This window comes from Rattus norvegicus, chromosome 4 (assembly GCF_036323735.1).
Source record: "Rattus norvegicus strain BN/NHsdMcwi chromosome 4, GRCr8, whole genome shotgun sequence".
Taxonomy (NCBI): domain Eukaryota; kingdom Metazoa; phylum Chordata; class Mammalia; order Rodentia; family Muridae; genus Rattus; species Rattus norvegicus.
In genome coordinates this window covers 103,537,518-103,556,569 of record NC_086022.1, presented here as the reverse complement: position 1 = coordinate 103,556,569, position 19,052 = coordinate 103,537,518, and the positions used below count along the sequence as shown (strand labels likewise).

Sequence of the window (19,052 nt, the reverse complement as noted above, 5' to 3'; positions counted from 1 at the left end):
TGTTACCCAGCAAGGACATCCTTTGCTACATATGCAGATGGAGCCACGGGTCAGTCCATGTATACTCTTTGGGTAGTAGTTCAGTCCCTGTAAGCTCTAGTTGATTGGCATTGTTGTGCTTATGGGGTTGCAAACTCCTTTAACTCTTTCAATCCTTTCTCTACTTCCTCCAATGGGGGACCAGTTCTCAGTTCAGTGGTTGCTGCTAGCATTTGCCTCTATATTCAACATGTTCTGGCTGTGTCTCTCAGGAGAGATCTATATCCAGTTACTGACAGCGTGCACTTCTTAGCTTCATACAGCTTATCTAGTTTTGGTGGCCCCACATACCACATGTGGGGCAGGCTCTGAATGACCGTTCTTTCAGTCTCTGCTCTAAACATTGCCTCCCTGTATCCTCCTATGGATATTTTCATTCCCCTTTTTAAGAAGGAGTGAAGCATCCACATTTGGGACATCCTTCTTCTTCAGTTTCATGTGGTCTGTGGATTGAATCTTGGGTAATTCGAGATTTTGGGCTAATGTCCACTTATCAGTGAGTGCATACCTTGTGTGTTTTTCTGACTGGGTTACCTCATTCAGGATGATATTTGCATGGAAGCCTGTCATGAGAACATTTAAACACTCGTGGTTTGAAGCTCTATGTTGGTCCTTGAGCTTCTATGTTGAATTCATTCCCAGTGATTAGTTCCTGTCTTTGATACTACTTTTGGCTGTTGATTTGACCTGGAAACTAATCATTGTGTCTTCTAATCATTGTGTAGTTGTGACGAAGTCGATGAATGTCAAACCCAGACTCACATTGAAAGAAAAAAGAATACGGTAGGCTTGGGAGTTAACTGATACTGGCAAAAGAATGGGGGGCAGTGTTACCAGAGAGCAGAGTTCATCAACCCTCCCAGCCTGAAGAAAAATTGATAGACACAGTATGTTCCTTAAGTCTTCATACCCTGGTCTTCTTCTGGCTCCTTCATTGCTCCTTAGTCTGTGGCTGGTAAAAGTACTTTTAAGGTGATATTCCAAATTAATCCTATCCCAATTCTCAGCCATGTCATAATATGAAGACCCCCAATTAAGAAATATGGTGGGGTTGAGCACTGCCTTAGGGAGATTATACCAGTAGTAATAGGTCTGGAGGTGCATGGTCCATTGCTTCAGTATTTGTTCAAAATAAGGGGAATCTGAGACAGAATTGTTGGCAGCTTTTATGAGTAATGCCACGTCTGCCAGAAGAGTGGGCATCCAGTGCTTAGTCACTGCATCAGGGCCAAGATTGACAGGGAAAGCCTAATGATATACCTGAGGAAAATGAGGCCTCTGGGGAAGAGTCAGTCCAGCATGAGAGCCAGATATTGAAGGAGCAACCCCTGCAAGAGAGACCAGTGGAAGACAAAATCCCCCTAAATCTCACCATGGGTAACCTGGGAGTACCTCTGATTGGGGCAAAAACAGAAGGGCTTGTGAGTGAGTGACCTGGAACAGTAGCAGTAGAGGAATGCTTGGAACCTGACAGCTGAAGGACTGGAGCAGTGGTGCCCTAATCCTCATCCATAAAATCAACCTGCTTGCTATGAGAACATGGGATGGGATCAGTAATGGAAAGGTGAGTATTAGCCTGATCCTGGCAGTGTTTGTTATGGGCAGCCACCACTTCCTCTAGGGAAGAATTCTTAAGACTGGTGATGACTGCAAGAGGATGGGGACAAAGAACAAGAGAGGGAAAATCCTAAACTGCACCTTGCACTTGTGGGCAATGAAGAGAATATACATCCAGATCTCAGAGGCCCACGTATTCTCCAGCTATATCCGGGGGTTGAAAATAGCATCCTGCTTCTAAACCTAGTCTAGGTTGTGAGCTTTAACTTTGAGATCACGATTGACCTGATGGGTTTTCAGAGCTCTAACTGGGGTTGCTTGAAGGTGGAGGGGAGGGGGCACATGACGACGAGCACAAAGGAAACAAACTATAGAGAGGTATTAAAAATATGACAGAAGGGGCTGGGGATTTAGCTCAGTGGTAGAGCGCTTACCTAGGAAGCGCAAGGCCCTGGGTTCGGTCCCCAGCTCCGAAAAAAAAGAACCAAAAAAAAAATATGACAGAAGAGGTAACAAAAGTCATGGTGTACTAAGGAGGGGACTTCCTCAGGTCAAGTTCAAATGACTTGTACCTGGACATTGTACCCATGATAGGAACGGCATTCAGGAACCAATTCCTAGTACCCCGGGAGTCAGCCTCTATGTCAGTTACCAGGATGAATCTAGACCAAAAGTAACAATGAGCTGACAGATTCAAAGAGTACAGAAACGATGGCTGCTGCTCTCTCACCTAGACAAAGACAAAGAAGACAGAAATGATGGCTGATGTTCTCTCACCTAGACAAAGACAAAGAGGACAGGAACAATGGCTGCTGCACACTCACCCTCGAACCAAACGGAGATGAAAAGTCAGGCCACTGGGACAAACAGACCAAAAAGACAAAGAAGATATAAATGAGGTCCATACACTCACCTTCACAGGACCCACAACATAAAACACTAAAGAGTCACCTAACCAAGGAAGCAACCAAAGGGGGCACAACAGCAGCACCTGGAGGAGAAGAAGGTCAGATCAGGTCAAACCACAAGAACAGTTCTTGTAGTAACAGGTGAAAAATGAGCTCCAGAAAAGGAGGCACTCAAGCAGCGAAAAACAAGAACAATGAAGTGGTACATAGACCACACTGGGCATCAGATGTAGCCTGTTCCCTGGTCTACTTGCAGCCCAACCCTTGGTGGTTGAAAGTGACATGGCACAGAGTCAATGACACAGACTCTGGGGGGGCAGGTGAGAAATGCTGCAGCAAATGCCTTTAATATCCTCCACCTGTGCCCCCATTAGTCCCAAGAAAGCATGTCTTCTAAACAGCAGTTCTTGATTGTCTGGCATTGTTAGCACCAGCAATCTTTTTTTTTTTTTTTTTTTTTTTTTTTTTTTTTTTTTTGTTGTTAGCAATCTTTGTTCTTTCAGGGATTCCTCAATTAGGTCTTCCTGCAGAAGATGCTTTTGAGTCTTTGAGGATCCCAGCACTTACTAGAGGCAGACCCAACATTGCTTCTACAGGACTTTTCATGGCAGAGATGTCCAGAATGAGGATTGGTGGGATTTGTAAGTCCTGAGCTTGAGGAGAACTTGACTGGTAAGTTTTCCTGTTGAGGGATTGCTGGTTTCTCCTGTTTAGGAATTGGTGAACTTTTCTGAGAAGCTCATGGATTGGTGCCTTCTTTCACCTCTTTTTTCCTGTACCTGGTACATGGGTTAAGGTGGAAAGTTCTGAGTGCTGCTGTTTTTTGCTGATGTGTTATGTCTGTGGGGTTGTTGGTGGGTGGAGCAAGGAGACAGGAGAGAATGTGGTTTCACTGTGGACAGCTCATGCAGTGATGTATCACCGAGGTTGTAGGCTGAAGCAGGAAAGATATCTTGCCACTGTGGACAGCTCTTCATGACAGCAGTAGGCTGAGCAGGACAGGAGTCACCACTATGCAGAGGTCCTCAGGGGCAGTTCCTGCAGGGCAGGTAAGGCAAACACCAAGGACAGGCTGTAGGCTGAGGAAATGTGGTACTGCCATACATAACTTCTGCGAGGGCATCTCAATGCTGGACTGTGAACGAGGGCCTTGCTCCTGATTTGATGGTTCTTGCTTGACAGATTTGATGGATTTTGTAATCCCACTTAGGGCCTACATTGGGTACCAGCTGAGAAGATGCAGAGAAGTGTTCGGGACGTCTACTGCAGCCATGTATATTTCCCAAGCCTCTGGGATCTTGATAATTGGAATTCTAACAATTTAAAGTTGTTTTTATTCATCACATTTTCCCTTTTATTTTCTAGTAGTTCGGAGTGATGTTTGTGACTGTTGTAAGTGGTGCCATACATAGGACACTGAAATAGTTTCAGTATACCTAAAACTGTAGTGTTTGTGTGTTTATTATTTCAGTCTCTGGAATGATACTGTACTGGAATGTACTGGGGACATTGTGCTGATCCAGTCTTCAGTTTGTTTGAGGGTATCTCTGGAATAAATGGCCACTATCATCTTCAAGTCCCACGAGAATGTCACTGACATACTCTACAATAATTGTATACAGTGGTGTCAACAGAACCTAGAACAGCTTCCTGGGCTACTGACTTATTTACCATTCAGTATAGAGTCTTATGTCTCTGCCATGTTCAGTAGCAGTTGCTCTGACACAGTTTCACACTCACTATTAACCCTCTAGTGGCCAACAATGCTGTAAGTATTCATGTAAGCAGGGTAAGGAGTTCCCTCCACAGTTCTCTATGTCTAAACAAAATGCTCCTGGGTTTGCTGCTTAATGAGCTGCCAACTCTCACATGTTCCTTCCTCTCTAGACATTTCTAGCAAAGATCTTCACATTTCTTAAAAAAAGTATACTGGCTAAATTTGTGTCAACTTGACACAGGATAGAGTTCATCTGAAAGTAGACAATAACATTAGATAACATGCCTCCAAAAGATTCGACTGTAGGCAGGTCTACAGGACATTTTTCTTAATTCATCCTTGATGTGGGTGGACCACTATGCTATAGGTGTGCCATCCCTATTCCTGTGGTCCTGAGTTATATAAGAAAGCAGGCTGAGAAAGCCTGTAAGCAGCACCATTTTATGGACTCTGCATCAGTTCCTGCCATGAGGTCTCTTGCCTTCCCTGTTTGACTTCCTGTCTTTTCACTTCCTTCAGTGATGGATATGGATATTGAAGAATAAGCCAAATAAACCCTATCCTCTTGAAGCTATTTTTGTCATCCTGTTTAATCATATGAAGATTGATCCTAAGACGGGAAGTAAAACCATGAAACATATAATATTTTATAATGGTTTGTGTGCTTGTTTCCCTGAACATTTTGTAATTAATTTCCTTCCAAATTGGTGATCCCTATTAAGCTAATCAAAGAATTTTATCTATATTTACTAACTTTTTGAATAAATGGCACTACTAATTTGAAGAATAATTTCCTATTCATTTAAAATAAAAGGACTTTATATATTTAGGACTCTTGATTATCTGACTTTTACATACAAATACTTTTAAATAAAAACATTTTCAAAATGACCGTAATGTTTTATTTTTCATTACATCTACTGGATTCGACTTCTAAGCATTTGAGAGAATGTCTCACAACATAGTCCAAGATGAACTACAATGCAGTGTAGACACCCGTGTGGATTTGAACCTATGAACTATATGCCTCTTCCCTCTTAATATGGAGATTTCAGGTCCATGTCATCATTCTCAGGTCTTTTTCATTTTCAGAAGATCTTATTGTGCAAGTGAAGTAATTCCAGAAATCTGAATGTGAACAGCCACAATCACTGGAAGTTTAGTTACTACATGCTTTTGCATCCCCATCTTCGCTTTTTGTATCCTCTCAATGGGAGCTAGAGATCTCAGTAATGTGATCCTTCATAACACTAGACTGTACTTAAGTGCAGACTTCTGCATTTTCCAATTTTAGACTCATAGCTCACTATATATGAACATATGCTCGTTAGGTCTTAAACCAAGGTCATCTGGCTAACTGAGGTGCTCATTAACATACCAAAAGAGACCCTGGTTGCCAAGTTTCACAGTACCTCTCTACCTCCAGCCTCTACCCTAGCTATAATACCTCAAACCCTATCCTGAACTCTGTGTCTCTGATAATGGGCTGGCCTTACCTTATCCCAGCTCCTCTGTCCTCTATGTATTTCAGCCAGTATGGTTACCTTGCCCCTTTTTTTAATCTATTCTTTATGATAATTTTCTGACCTCTTGATTTGGGTCCAATCATTCCTCTTCCCTCTCTTCACATGGCCTGTTACCTTCTGGCCATCCTGAATGTGGACTCTCCCAGATGGACTTGCCTCTGGCCATGGTCTTCCTTTTATTTACAATAAAGTTTCTTATCTTCCATACCCAGGAGAAGTCATGACCTTTTCCAGTTTATTTCTATTTTTAATTTCTATTTTTAAATTAACTTTACTCTCCAATTACAGCCTCTCCCTCTTCTCTTCTCAGTCTTATTGTTACAAATACCTCTCCCATTGCTCCTCTCCTTTTCCACAGAATGGAAGCCTCCCTATTGGGAACAACCCAAACAAGGGCATTAATTCCCATCAGGTCTAGGCACATGCTCTCCCACCAAAGGTTAACCAAGCAGTCTAAATAGAGACAAGTGCATCCAATGGGAGGGAATAGAGCCAGAGACAGGCCTGCTCCACTTGTTAGGAGACCAACATGAAGACAAAGCTGAACATTTGCTACAAACATGTAGGGGATCTAGTTCCAACTCCTACATGGTCCCAGTTTGTGGACAAGGCTGTTTAAGCCCCTATTGTCCCTGGTTGTTTGATTCCATGGGTCATCTTGTTGTGCCCTTGATCCCTCCATGTCATTCATGTCTATTTCTTTTAAGTCTCAGTTCTGCACTGGAGTAGCACTGGAGTGTGTGGATACTGCTCAGGCAGACTAAACACAGAGGTGCTAGGCTACATTCTATTTCCATTGTCATTAGGATGAAGGGGTGGCAGAATGCAGTCTAAGATAGAGGCTCCATCCCTGGTGAGAACCAATGCAGGTTGAAGATGAAGTTGAGGTTTCCCTAACTCAAGGACATCCAGGTGATGCTGGCAATCATGAATCAGGAATGGAGGAAGCCCAGGGGCTGGTGATGGGTCTGGGGCCAGGGAGAAGGGGAATCTAGCTTATTCAGTGGTTAGTGGCTGGCATCTAGAAATTAAAATAGCTGAAACACTAGAAAAACCATTTAAAATAGCCATTATGAACATACTTAAAACCTTAAAGAAGAACTCAATTAATCAAGTATGTTAATGAAATCTATTAAAATACAATTAATAGAATGAATTGAAGAAATATTCTGTTGGTGATCTTTACTACAAATGTTTTTTTCCTTCATAAATTTTTTCTTTCTTGTTTTATTTCAATGTGGATTTTTTTTCTGATTCTAATTCTTTAATGTCTAGAAAACATTACTACTCTGTGTGGACAGTTTTGAGGGATCAACTTGTTCTTGCAATATCTTACATTCTTTACATAGTACATTTATATTATGCCCCCCCATATCACCTCAAGAAATTAGATTGTGAAGATTCAAAGAATAGGCTTAGAGGCTCTGTTAAGATACACATGACGCTCTAGTAAATTTTCTGCTGACACCAATTCCCTGTGATTCAAACAGGAGCAGGTGCCATTTGAGCAACAGTATACATTCTGCTGCGCTGATTTTCATATTGTGTCATTAAGCAACACCCCAAGGCTCTTTTAAGGACTGCTGCCAGGAGTCTAAGAAGCATCCTCTCCTCCAGCTCTCAGAGATGGCAACAGAACCACTCCTGCTATGGGTGCTGCTGCTGTGGGTTCCAGGTGAGGGTTCAGAGTAGTGCTGGGAGGAACCTCTGTGGCCATCATGGCTTTCCAGGCCTCTGAGTTCTTGATCATTACAATAAGGCATTTGTAATTGGTTTTAAATTTCCAGATTCCCTTTGGTTTGCAGTTTCTCAGAGTGAAGTCCACAATTATTTTTAAAAGTTACAAATGTAAAGTTCCTGTGTTGGCAAGGTTTTTATACAAACAACAATGGCCTGTGTATTTATCATTCCAGGTTCTACAAGGGCATTGTGCTCACCCTTTCTCCAACAATGGCTTTCCCATCACTTAGTATTCTCTGCTTCTTTTGTATAAACTTTGAATTTAAAAAAGATAATAAGTAGAAATTTTATAACTTGAAAAATGTTTAACAAATACATTTATTGCATGCACACACATTATTGTGTGTGTGCATGTATTTGTGTGTGTGTGTGTGTGTGTGTGTGTGTGTGTGTGTGTGTGTGTTTGTATGTAGGTCAAAGGACAACCTGCAGCAGTTAGTTCTTTCTTTTCACTACTGGTATCTGGGAATCAAACTCAGGTTATCAGTTTTGTTGCAATCTTTATCTTTTCTTGCAAAGGGTATCTTGCCAACCTGAGTTCCTATTTTTTCCTTGACAAATTAATTTTATTTTAAATTGTGTATGTGCATCTGTGGAGGGGTGTAGGTATATGCATGAGTGAGGGCTCAAAGCAGTCAGAAGAGTGCATCAGATTTTACAGAGCTGGAGTTACAGGAGTTGATGTGGGTGCTGAGAAATAAACCAGGGTCCTTTATATCACCAGGAAGTAGTTGGCTCCCAGATCTACCATTTCTTAGGTAGATACCGAAGATCACAATATGTGGTAAGTTAAGAACAATAATGTGTATTGGGATAATGTTGCAGTAACCTCTCCAACACAAATAAGCTCTTAGAAAGAAAACACAGCTCGATTAATTTGAATACAAGCTCACGCCTAGATTGGGCAGATTTACACTACACTAGTATATTCCCCTGGCTATAAGACCACTTATAACTTGTAGTTTCTCCAGGCCATGTGCTTCAGCTACATCTTCCTTCTAACTCTTCCTCTCCCAGTGTCTCCCCTCACTCCCGTCTCTCTCTCTCTCTCTCCCCAATGCTTCACCTTTCCTTCCTCTGCCCAATCACCAGCTCTCACTTTTATTTTACAAATTAAAATGGGGAGAAGATTCTGATGAATTCACCTGAGTCCTGAGTACATGACTAGGCAACCCTTTTTGGAGAAGCAGAATTAGCATCAAAATACAAACAACTCCATGGCAATCCAAAACAGGATAATTTCTTAGGACCAGGTGTAGGAATGCCAGCCAAAACAGTTGGCCTGTAATGCATATACCCTTTAGAGTTCACCATATAAGTCAGTGTCTGAAGCACCACCTCTTCTCTTGTTATACAGTCTGATAATCAAATGTTCTCTGATAATCAAATAATCTGTGAGCCTAACCATAATCAACTATACTCGTGAGTCCAGGAGATTATTCAAGATCTAACAAATCCTAATCTTTTATGGGATCTTTGGGTGTCCCAACTAGTATGGGTATTGGGGCAGGAGTCTCACCTGTGTCCTTGGTTACAGCCAACCTCCTGGGAGACAGGCTGGTTGTGGGGTGTTAGAGGGGAGTGAGCCCACCAATGTGGCCTAAATGAAGTAGCAGACTGGAAGGTGATATAGAATTATTTTAAAGGAAGATTGAAATTCAACCGAGATGAGCTCTCAATTCTGAATATCTATGCTCGAAATGCAAGGGGACCTATATTCATAAAAGAAACCTTACTAAAGCTCAAAACACATGATATACCTCATGCAATATTGGAAATTTCAACAACCCAGTCTCATCAATGGACAGATCATGGAAAAAGAAACTAAACAGAGAGGTAGAGAAACTAACATAAGTTATAAAACAAATGGATTAAACAGATATTTATAGAACATTTCATCCTAAAACAAAAGAATATACCTTCTTCTCAGCACCTCATGGTACCTTCTCCAAAACTGACCATATAATCGGTCAAAACACAGGCCTTAACAGATACAAGAAGACTCAAATAATCCCATGCACCTTATGAGATCACCACGGACTAAGGCTGTTCTTCAATAAAAATAAAAATGCACAAAAACCCACATATGCATGGAAGTTGAACAATGCTCTACTCAATGATAACTTCATCAATGAAGAAATAAGGGAATTAAAGACTTTTTAGAATTTAATGAAAATGAAGGCATCGCATACCCAATCTTATGGAACACAATAAAATCAGTGTTAAGAGGAAAACTCATAGCTCTGAGTGCCTCCAAAATAAACGTGAGAGACCATATATTAGTAGCTTGACAGTACATTTAAAAGCTCTAGAATCAAAAGAAGCAAATATACCCAAGAGGATTAGATGGAAGGAAATGAACTCATGGCTGAAATCAACCAAGTAGAAACAAAAAGAACTATACAAAGAATCAACAAGACAAGGAACTGGTTCTTTGAGAAAATCAACAAAATAGATAAACCCTTAACCAGACAAACCAGAGGGCACAGAGAGTATATGAAAATTAGCAAAATCAGAATTGAAAAGGGAGCTGTAACAGCAGAATCTGAGGAAATTCAAAAAATCGTCAGATCCTACTGAAAGAGCCTATACTCAACAAAACTGGAAAATCTGGAGGAAATGAACAGTTTTTCTAGACAGATACCAGCTACCAAAGTTAAATCTGGATCAGATAAACCACCTAAACAACACCATAACTCCTAAAGAAACTGAAGTAGTTATTAAAAGTCTCTGAACCAAAAACAAAAACAAAACAAAAAACAAAAAACAAAACCAAAACAAAACAAAAAAGACAAAAACAAACAAACAAACAAACAAACAAACAAACAAAAACCCAGGTCCATATAGGTATAGTGAAGAATTCTATCAGAACTTCATAGAAGACCTAATACCAACACTGTCCAAACTATTCAGCAAAAATAGAAACAGAAGGGACACTACCCAATTCCTTCTATGAAGCCACAATTACACTTATATTAAACCACACAAAGACCCAACAAAGAACACAAACTTCAGACCAATTTTCATTAATAATATTAAGGCAAAAATACTCAATAAAATTCTTGCAAACTGAACACAACAGCACATCAAAAGATCATTCAACATGGTCAAGTAGGCTTCATCTCAAGGATTCAGGGATAGTTCAATATAGAGAAAACCATCAACATATGTAAAGAAAACCAAAGGAAAAAAATCACATACCTCATTAGATGCTGAAAATGCATTTGACAAAATTCAATACCACTTCATGTTAAAAGTCTTGGAAAGATCAGGAGTTCAAAATCCATATCTAAACATAGTAAGAGCAACACACAGCAAACCAGTAGCCAACATCAAACTAAAAGGAGAGAAACTTGAAGCAATTCCACTAAAATCTGGACTAGTCATGGCTGCCCACTTGCTCCCTACTTATTCGATATAGTTCTCAAAATCCTAGCCAGAGTGATCAGACAACAAAAGGAGGTCAAAGGGATACAAATAGGAAAAGAAGAAGGCAAAAAAAAAATCACTAATTTCAGATGATATGTTAGTATACTTAAGTGACACCAAAAGTTCCACTAGAGAACTATTAAGTCTGATAAAGAAATCCAAAATGGCCAGGTATAAAATTAACTCAAATCAGTAGTCTTCCTCTACTCAAAAGATAAACACACTTAGTAAGAAATTTGGGAGATTATACGCTTTGCAGTAGTCACAGAAAAACATGAGATACCTCAGTGTGACTTTATCCAAGCAAGTGAAATAGCTCTATTACAAAAGCAATGAGTGTATGAAGAAAGAAATTGAAGATCTAAGAAGATGTAAAGATCTCCCATGCTCTTGGGTTGACAGACTTAATATAGTAAAAGAATGGCCATTTTGCCAAAAGCAATCTACAGGTTCGATGCATTCACCATCAAAATTCCAACTCATTTCCTATAGAGTTAGAAATAGCGATTTGCTACCTCATTTGGAATAACAACAAAACCAGGAGAGCAAAAATTATCCCCTTCAATAAAAGAACATGTGGTAGAATCACCATCCCTGACCTCAAGCAGTATTACAGAGCAATGGTGATGAAAACTATGTGGTATCAGTACAGAGACAGTCAGGTAGATCAGTGGAATAGAATTGAAGACCCAGAAACGAACCCACACACCTATGGTAACTTGATCTTTGTCAAAGGAGCTAAAACCATCCAGTGGAAAAAAGATAGCATTTTCAACAAATGCTGTTTCAACTGGAGGTCAGCATGTAGAAGAATGCAAATCAAACCATTCTTATCACCCTGTACAAAGCTTAAGTCCAAGTGGATCGAGGACCTCCACAACAAATCAGTTATACTCAAACTAATAGAAGAAAGAGTGGGGAAGAGTCTAGGTCACATGGTCACTGGGGAAAATTTCCTGAACAAAAGACCAATGGCTTGTGCTCTAAGATCAAGAATCAACAAATCAAACCTCATGAAGCTGCAAAGCTTCTGTAAGACAAAGGACACTGTCTTTAGTACAAAATGGCAACCAACAGATTGGGAAAATCCTACATTTGGTAAAGGGCTAATATCCAATATATACAAAGAACTCAAGAAGTTAGACACCACAGAGTCAAATTACCCTATTAGAATGGAGTACAGAGGTAAACAAAGAATTCCCAGTTGAGAAATATCGAAAGGTTGAGAAGTACCTAAAGAAATGTTCAACGTCCTTAGTCATCAGGGAAATGCAAATTAAAATAACCATGAGATTCCTCTTCAAACAAGTCAGAACGTCTAAGTTCAAAAACTCAGCTGACAACAGATGCTGCTGAGGATGTGGAGAAAAAGGAACACTCCTCCATTGTTGATGGGATTGCAAACTGGTTCAACCACTCTTGAAATCATTGTGGAGATTTCTCAGAAAATTGGACATTCCACTACCTGAGGACTCAGCTATATCTTTCCTGTGCATATACCCAAAAGATGCTCCAATTTATAATAGGGAGAGATGCTCTACTATGTTCATAGCAACCTTATTTATAATAGCCAGAAGTTACAAATAACCCAGAAACCCTTCAATAGAGAATGGATACAGAAAATGTGGTACATCTACACAATGGAGTACTACTCAGCTATCAGAAAAATGACATCCTGAAATTCATAGGATAGAAATTCAAATGCATAGAACTAGAAAATATCCTACTGTGGGAGGTAACCCAATCAGAAGAAAGCACGCATGGTATGCATGTATTACCCGACAAGCTTGAATTACCCAAGATACAATCCTGAGACCACAGTAGAAGAATGTCCAAAGTATGGATACTTCAGTCCTCCTTAAAATTGGGAACAAAAATACTCATAGGAGGAAATATGGAGACAAAGTTTGGAGTAGAGACTGAAGTAATGGTTATTCAGAGCTTGCCCCACCTGGGGATCCAGCCCATATACATATAGCCTCCAATCCTAGACAATATTGCTGAAGCCAAAAATTGCATCCTGATAGGAGCCTGAATAGCTGTCTCCTGAGAGGCTCACCTAGAGCATGACAAGTACAGAGGCAAATGCTAACAGCAATCCATTGAATTGACAATGGGGTTCCCATTGGAAGAGTTACAAAAAGGATTGAAGGAGTTGAAGGGTCTTACAATCACACAAGAACGACAATACAAACCAACCAGAACTGCCGGGGGCTAAACCCCTACCCAAAGGGTACACATTGACAGACAGATGGCTATAGCTGCATATTTAGCAGAGGATGTCCTTGTTGGGCACTAATGGGAGGAGAAGCCTTTTGTCTTGCCAAGGTTGGACCCCCAATGTAGGGGAATGTCAGGGGGGGCAGGCAGGAAGCATTAGGTGGTTTGGGAATACCCTCATAGAAGAAGCGTAAGGGCAGATGGGATATGGGGTTTATGTAGGGGAAGTCAGGAAACAGGATATTTGAAATGTAAATGAAAAGTATTTAATAACACCATTCTGTGGTTTTAAATGTAAGGGTTTGGAAAACAGTTCGATGCTATGCTCATTTAGCAAACAAGATAATACAAATAAAATAAAAACAAACCAGCCAAATAAACAATGATATAGTCTTCCTTCAGGCCAATTACCACCCCATGCAGAGTCTCTTGAACAGGTTTACTTTTTTAGAATTTACAATTAATATCATTTTATATATTTTAGATAATGACCAGAAATATCATAAAAGCCGAATTGATAACAACCTCCACATTTTCTCCTATTTGTGTGCTAACACAATGTTGACTAAAATATACTCAGTGAAAAAAACATGAGCTAATTGTGACTATTTTCCCAAAGGCTCTTGCTGCATTATGCATTAACCTGAAACTTACTGAGAGACTTCCCAAATCAGGCAGTCACAGTCATATTTTGACATCTATGCAAAGGCTATTTTATCTTCTTCCACAAAGATGAGCTTTCACAAGGCCATGTGCATCTCAGTCCTTCTGTCCTTCATAATTGAATGACTGCATACATATAGAAAGGACTGCTCTCTGAGCTTTGTGTAGTCAAATCTCTTCTCTCAGTCCTGCTCTAGAACTTCTGATGAAAGCATTCTCATTCCATCATTTTTGTTGCATCCAGTTGCTACTTGATCAGTCTCCCAAATACTTGTATCACAAGTCCTTTCACCAAGTGGGGCAAAGAAGTCAATATTAAAAGCATAATATGTATAAAGAACAATAATGTTATGGGGTAATATCTTAGGATGAGATATACAAATGCCAGTCAAAACAGTTCTAACCATAGGTCTTAACATCACTAGCCCTGCTGCCTATACAACGAAATGATATTTGAAGTGATTATAACTTAAATATATACATATACTATGTTATATCTAGATATTCTAGATATTTGTTTGTGTATGTAAGTTAAAACATACTCTAACAGACTTTGGAACTCACAATATTTCCATTGGTTACCTCTAGGATGAGTTATACACTGTAGGCTTCTTCAGGGGAAGACTAGAGAGTTTTTGAGAAAAATTGGTTGAACTAGAGAACCTCTCTGGACATGTCTACAACACAGAGGTTCACCATCCACTGCATGATCCACGGTGTCTACACAGACCTCTCACTAGAAGATAGTTAGCCTGATATCAACAAAAACAGAGACAGGCTACTCAATCTTTTTATCTGGGTAAGTAACAGAAATCTTAACTTTCCCAGTGGTAGTTGATCTGGGACAGAGTTCACTCTCATTACTATCTGTATTAGGACTTAAGATTTGACAGGTTAATATTGTGAACAGTGTTGCAGTCTTCCCCTTTGACTCAGTCTGCAATACACGCATACTTTAGCATTCAGTCTGACAGCCAGTGTCTGAAGCAGCAGCTTTTCTCTCTTTACACAGCCTGATAATCAAACAGTCTTTTCTCTATCCAAAATCAGTGAGCCTTTCCACATTCAACTAGACTTGAAAATCCTGGAGACCATTCAGGGTCTAATGTATTCTAATGTTTTATGGGATAAAGTACCTCAAGTCAATTGACATTGTTACTTTTCAGTACTTTTTATATCTTGATTGCATGATTTTAAAGATGATTGACATGGGGTATTCTCATTTCTATGTCTGTGTCCATTTGCAGAACTCTAGTTTGGAAACAATTTAAAAATGTTCATTTCATGTTAATTCTCCAAACAGACAATCTTTTTTTAAAATTTTTTTATTAACTTGAGTATTTCTTATTTACATTTCGATTGTTATTCCCTTCCCAGTTTCCGGGCCAACATCCCCCTAACCCCTCCCCCTCTATATGGATGTTCCCCTCCCCATCCTACCCCCATTACCGCCCTCCCCCCAACAATCAAGTTCACTGGGGGTTCAGTCTTGGCAGGACCAAGGGCTTCCCCTTCCACTGGTGCTCTTACTAGGCTGCTCATTGCTACCTATGAGGTTGGAGCCCAGGGTCAGTCCATATATAGTCTTTGGGTAGTGGCTTAGTTCCTGGAAGCTCTGGTTGGTTGGCATTGTTGTTCATATGGGGTCTCGAGCCCCTTCAAGCTCTTCCAGCCCTTTCTCTGATTCCTTCAACGGGGGTCCCGTTCTCAGTTCAGTGGTTTGCTGCTGGCTTTCGCCTATGTATTTGCTGTATTCTGCCTGTGTGTCTCGGGAGAGATCTACATCCTGTTCCTGTCGGCCTGCACTTCTTGCTTCATTCATCTTGTCTAATTGGGTGGCTGTATGTGTATGGGCCACATGTGGGGCAGGCTCTGAATGGGTGTTCCTTCTGCCTCTGTTTTAATTTTTGCCTCTCTATTCCCTCCCAAGGGTATTCTTGTTCCCCTTTTAAAGAAGGAGTGAAGCATTAGCATTTTGATCATCCGTCTTGATTTTCATGTGTTCTGTGCATCCAGGGTAATTCAAACATTTGGGCTAATAGCCACTTATCAATGAGTGCATACCATGTATGTTTTTCTGTGATTGGGTTACCTCACTCAGGATGATATTTTCCATTTCCCTCCAGTTGCCTATGAATTTTATAAAGTCATTGTTTTTGATAGCTGAGTAATATTCCATTGTGTAGATGTACCACATTTTCTGTATCCATTCCTCTGTTGAAGGGCATCTGGGTTCTTTCCAGCTTCTGGCTATTATAAATAAGACTGCTATGAACATAGTGGAGCATGTGTCTTTGTTATATGTTGCGGCATCTTTTGGGTATATGCCCAAGAGAGGTATAGCTGGGTCCTCAGGTAGTTCAATTTCCAATTTTCTGAGGAACCTCCAGACTGATTTCCAGAATGGTTGTACCAGTCTACAATCCCACCAACAATGGAGGAGTGTTCTCCTTTTTCCACATCCTCACCATCATTTGCTGTCACCTGAGTTTTTGATCTTAGCCATTCTCACTGGTGTGAGGTGAAATCTCAGGGTTGTTTTGATCTGCATTTCCCTTATGACTAAGGATCCAAACAGACAATCTTAAATTTCCAATAATGACCTCAGTTTTCTTCATTGAATTTCTGACATTACTTATGAATATATATTCATAGGTCAAATAATAGAAGTACTTCCACTACAACGCGAGTTCATATAAAAGTATATGAGTTAGGCATCCAGAAATCTTCAAATTGACACTGAATAAGCAAAGAGTGAAATTGCCTAAATCTTACAGTTTCTGTGTATTTTGGACTTGGACAGAACAAACAGGCGGTGGCAGCAGCAGAGCCTCAGAAGGCACCTACCTACCAACTATGCTCCTTATCTCCTGCCTTTGCAGGAAAATTAACTATATTAACATATACTCATAATGCTTAGTATTCATTTTCTGCAAAACTCAACTGCTATCAATGTCTTTGATTTTGAGTTGAAGCTTGTCATGAGGGAATCTAGATTCTTCTTTTAGAGCTCTAAGTTGGTCTTTGAGCTTCTATGTTGACTTCCTTCCCAGTGATTTCTTACTGTCTTTGATGGTGTTTGTTGCCCTTTCATTTAACTCTCACAATCCTGTGTCCAGGAAATTTACTTCCCTATTTGATGATACTTTCTGTAGGTCTCTAGAGGCCAGCCCAGCTGCCCATGCTATATAAACCAGGCCTTTGCAGTGAGAACTGAATTGAATCAAACAGGCAGGGGTCTCAAGATGGAGTCACAAACCCAGGTCAAATTACTGATGCTTGGGGTATCTGGTGAGAAATTAAATAGCTTTAGAATATCATAAAATAGTTCATTTGTAATGAAATAGCTATTTTCTACAGGAGGTCAATAGTAAACAGACAATGCCATTATAAAAGACCTTTTAGATTCTAACATTTGTATCATGAAGTCTTGTATGTATATATGATTACTCATTATTTATTTCTGATTGCAGGTGGTCATGGGAACATTTTGATGACCCAGTCTCTCAAATCCATGTCCACATTAGTAGGAGACAGGGCCACCATGAACTGCAAGGCCAGTCAGAATGTGGGTACTGCTGTAGCCTGGAATCAACAGAAACCAGGGAAGTCTCCTAAGCTGCTTATCTATGGGGCATCCAACCAGTACACTGGGTCCCTGATTGCTTCACAGGCAGTGGATCTGGGACAGATTTCACTCTCACCATCAGCAGTGTGAAGGCTGAAGACCTGACAGTTTATTACTGTGGATAGCTTACAACTATCCTCCCACAGTGCTCCAGCCTCCTACAGAAACCTCCTCTGAGATTCTAACCAGCTGCCTATAATATATACCCCTAGACCTATACGCTTCCCCTTCTGCCTGCAGCTGCTATGCCTAATTGATGCAAAATTTCATAGAAAATTAATGACCAGATTGTTTGAATTGGAAGGTTTGTATGGAAAAATAAAGTGCAGTCATTTTTGTCTTTTTTTCTGCTCATGCTTAAATTCTGTATATTGAACATGACAAATTTATTATCTTATATTCTGGGGTGAAAAATTTCTCCATGAGTCTCCATATGGAAATCAAAAGCCTTTCTATATTCCTACTGGAGGGTATAAAAGTGAACTTGGCTTTTGTTTTGCACAGCTCTGAGTTGTCTTCCTCTGTTTTGCACTCCTGGCAATATCCCTCAACTTCTACTTTTGGTTAAGATTATGTATTTATACATATAATGTTGACTTTCATAAAAATATAAAATTATATATTTTGACAGTCCTCATTCTCCATGTTTCTTCTTTCTGTCATCACCTTTCCCTACTACTAAGAGAATTCTATTCTCTAGCATTTCACCTATTTTCATGTGACATACACTTGTACACATACATACACATGCACACACACATGTTTTTATGAATCTTTAAAAGACTAGGGTGAAAATATCAGAAATCCTGAGTTCTGACGTAAACATTATATCTGATCTCTGTTCCTTATTCCTCAGCCACATCTGCCTCTGCTGTCTTCTCATCTACTTTCCCAGCGTAGAGATTGTGATACTTCATTCTATACTACACTACACTAATGGAGAGTATGATATTGAATCATGAGAATGAGTTTGTTGTTATGTCTTATAATAATTAACAGTGCTTGATATTAGCTGAGGGAATTCCTTTATACTTCAATAAAACGCTATGTTAACTAATCTCAAATACCTATTAATTTAAATTAGTTGAAATCATTTTGTTCTTGTTATTCATTTTTGAGTCAAGTATCACTGATTGTGAAAAAGGCAGGTGGTCTTTGATTTCACAAAATTCCTCCTACCTCTTCCTGAGCACTGGGCTCAATGGTATTGGCAACCACACTCAGCCCTGGGCTCCATTTTGAGTCACAGAGTTAGAAGAGGGAAAGGAGTTCTTCAGGTTAAAAAGAGTTGTTTGAGAAGTCCAAATATCTTCCATCAATCTTCATGTGAGTAGGCCTTCCATAGCTTGCTTCCACTGTCTACAGGATGAACACAGATATGTCATGTGTACTTGATGAAAATGGATTGTGCTACTGTGTTGTTTCTTCACAGTGACAAAGTATCTTAGAAAACAATTTAAAGACAGGAAATTTTTATTTTATCTCACTGTTTCAGTCCATGATAGTTTGACTTCACTGCTCTGCATCAAAAGTGAGAATGTATATCATAGAGGAAGTGCAAGGCAGGAGGGTGGTACTCACCTCCTGATGTCAGGAATTCAGAGAGCAAAAGGAGTGTGGGACAA

General features: G+C 39.9%; 1 pseudogene; it reads left to right on the top strand.

Annotated features, from left to right (window-relative positions):
- The first annotated feature begins 17,044 nt into the window (after nt 1-17,044).
- LOC134486798 (immunoglobulin kappa chain variable 6-17-like) lies at nt 17,045-17,995 on the top strand (annotated as a pseudogene).
- The last annotated feature ends 1,057 nt before the right edge of the window (nt 17,996-19,052 follow it).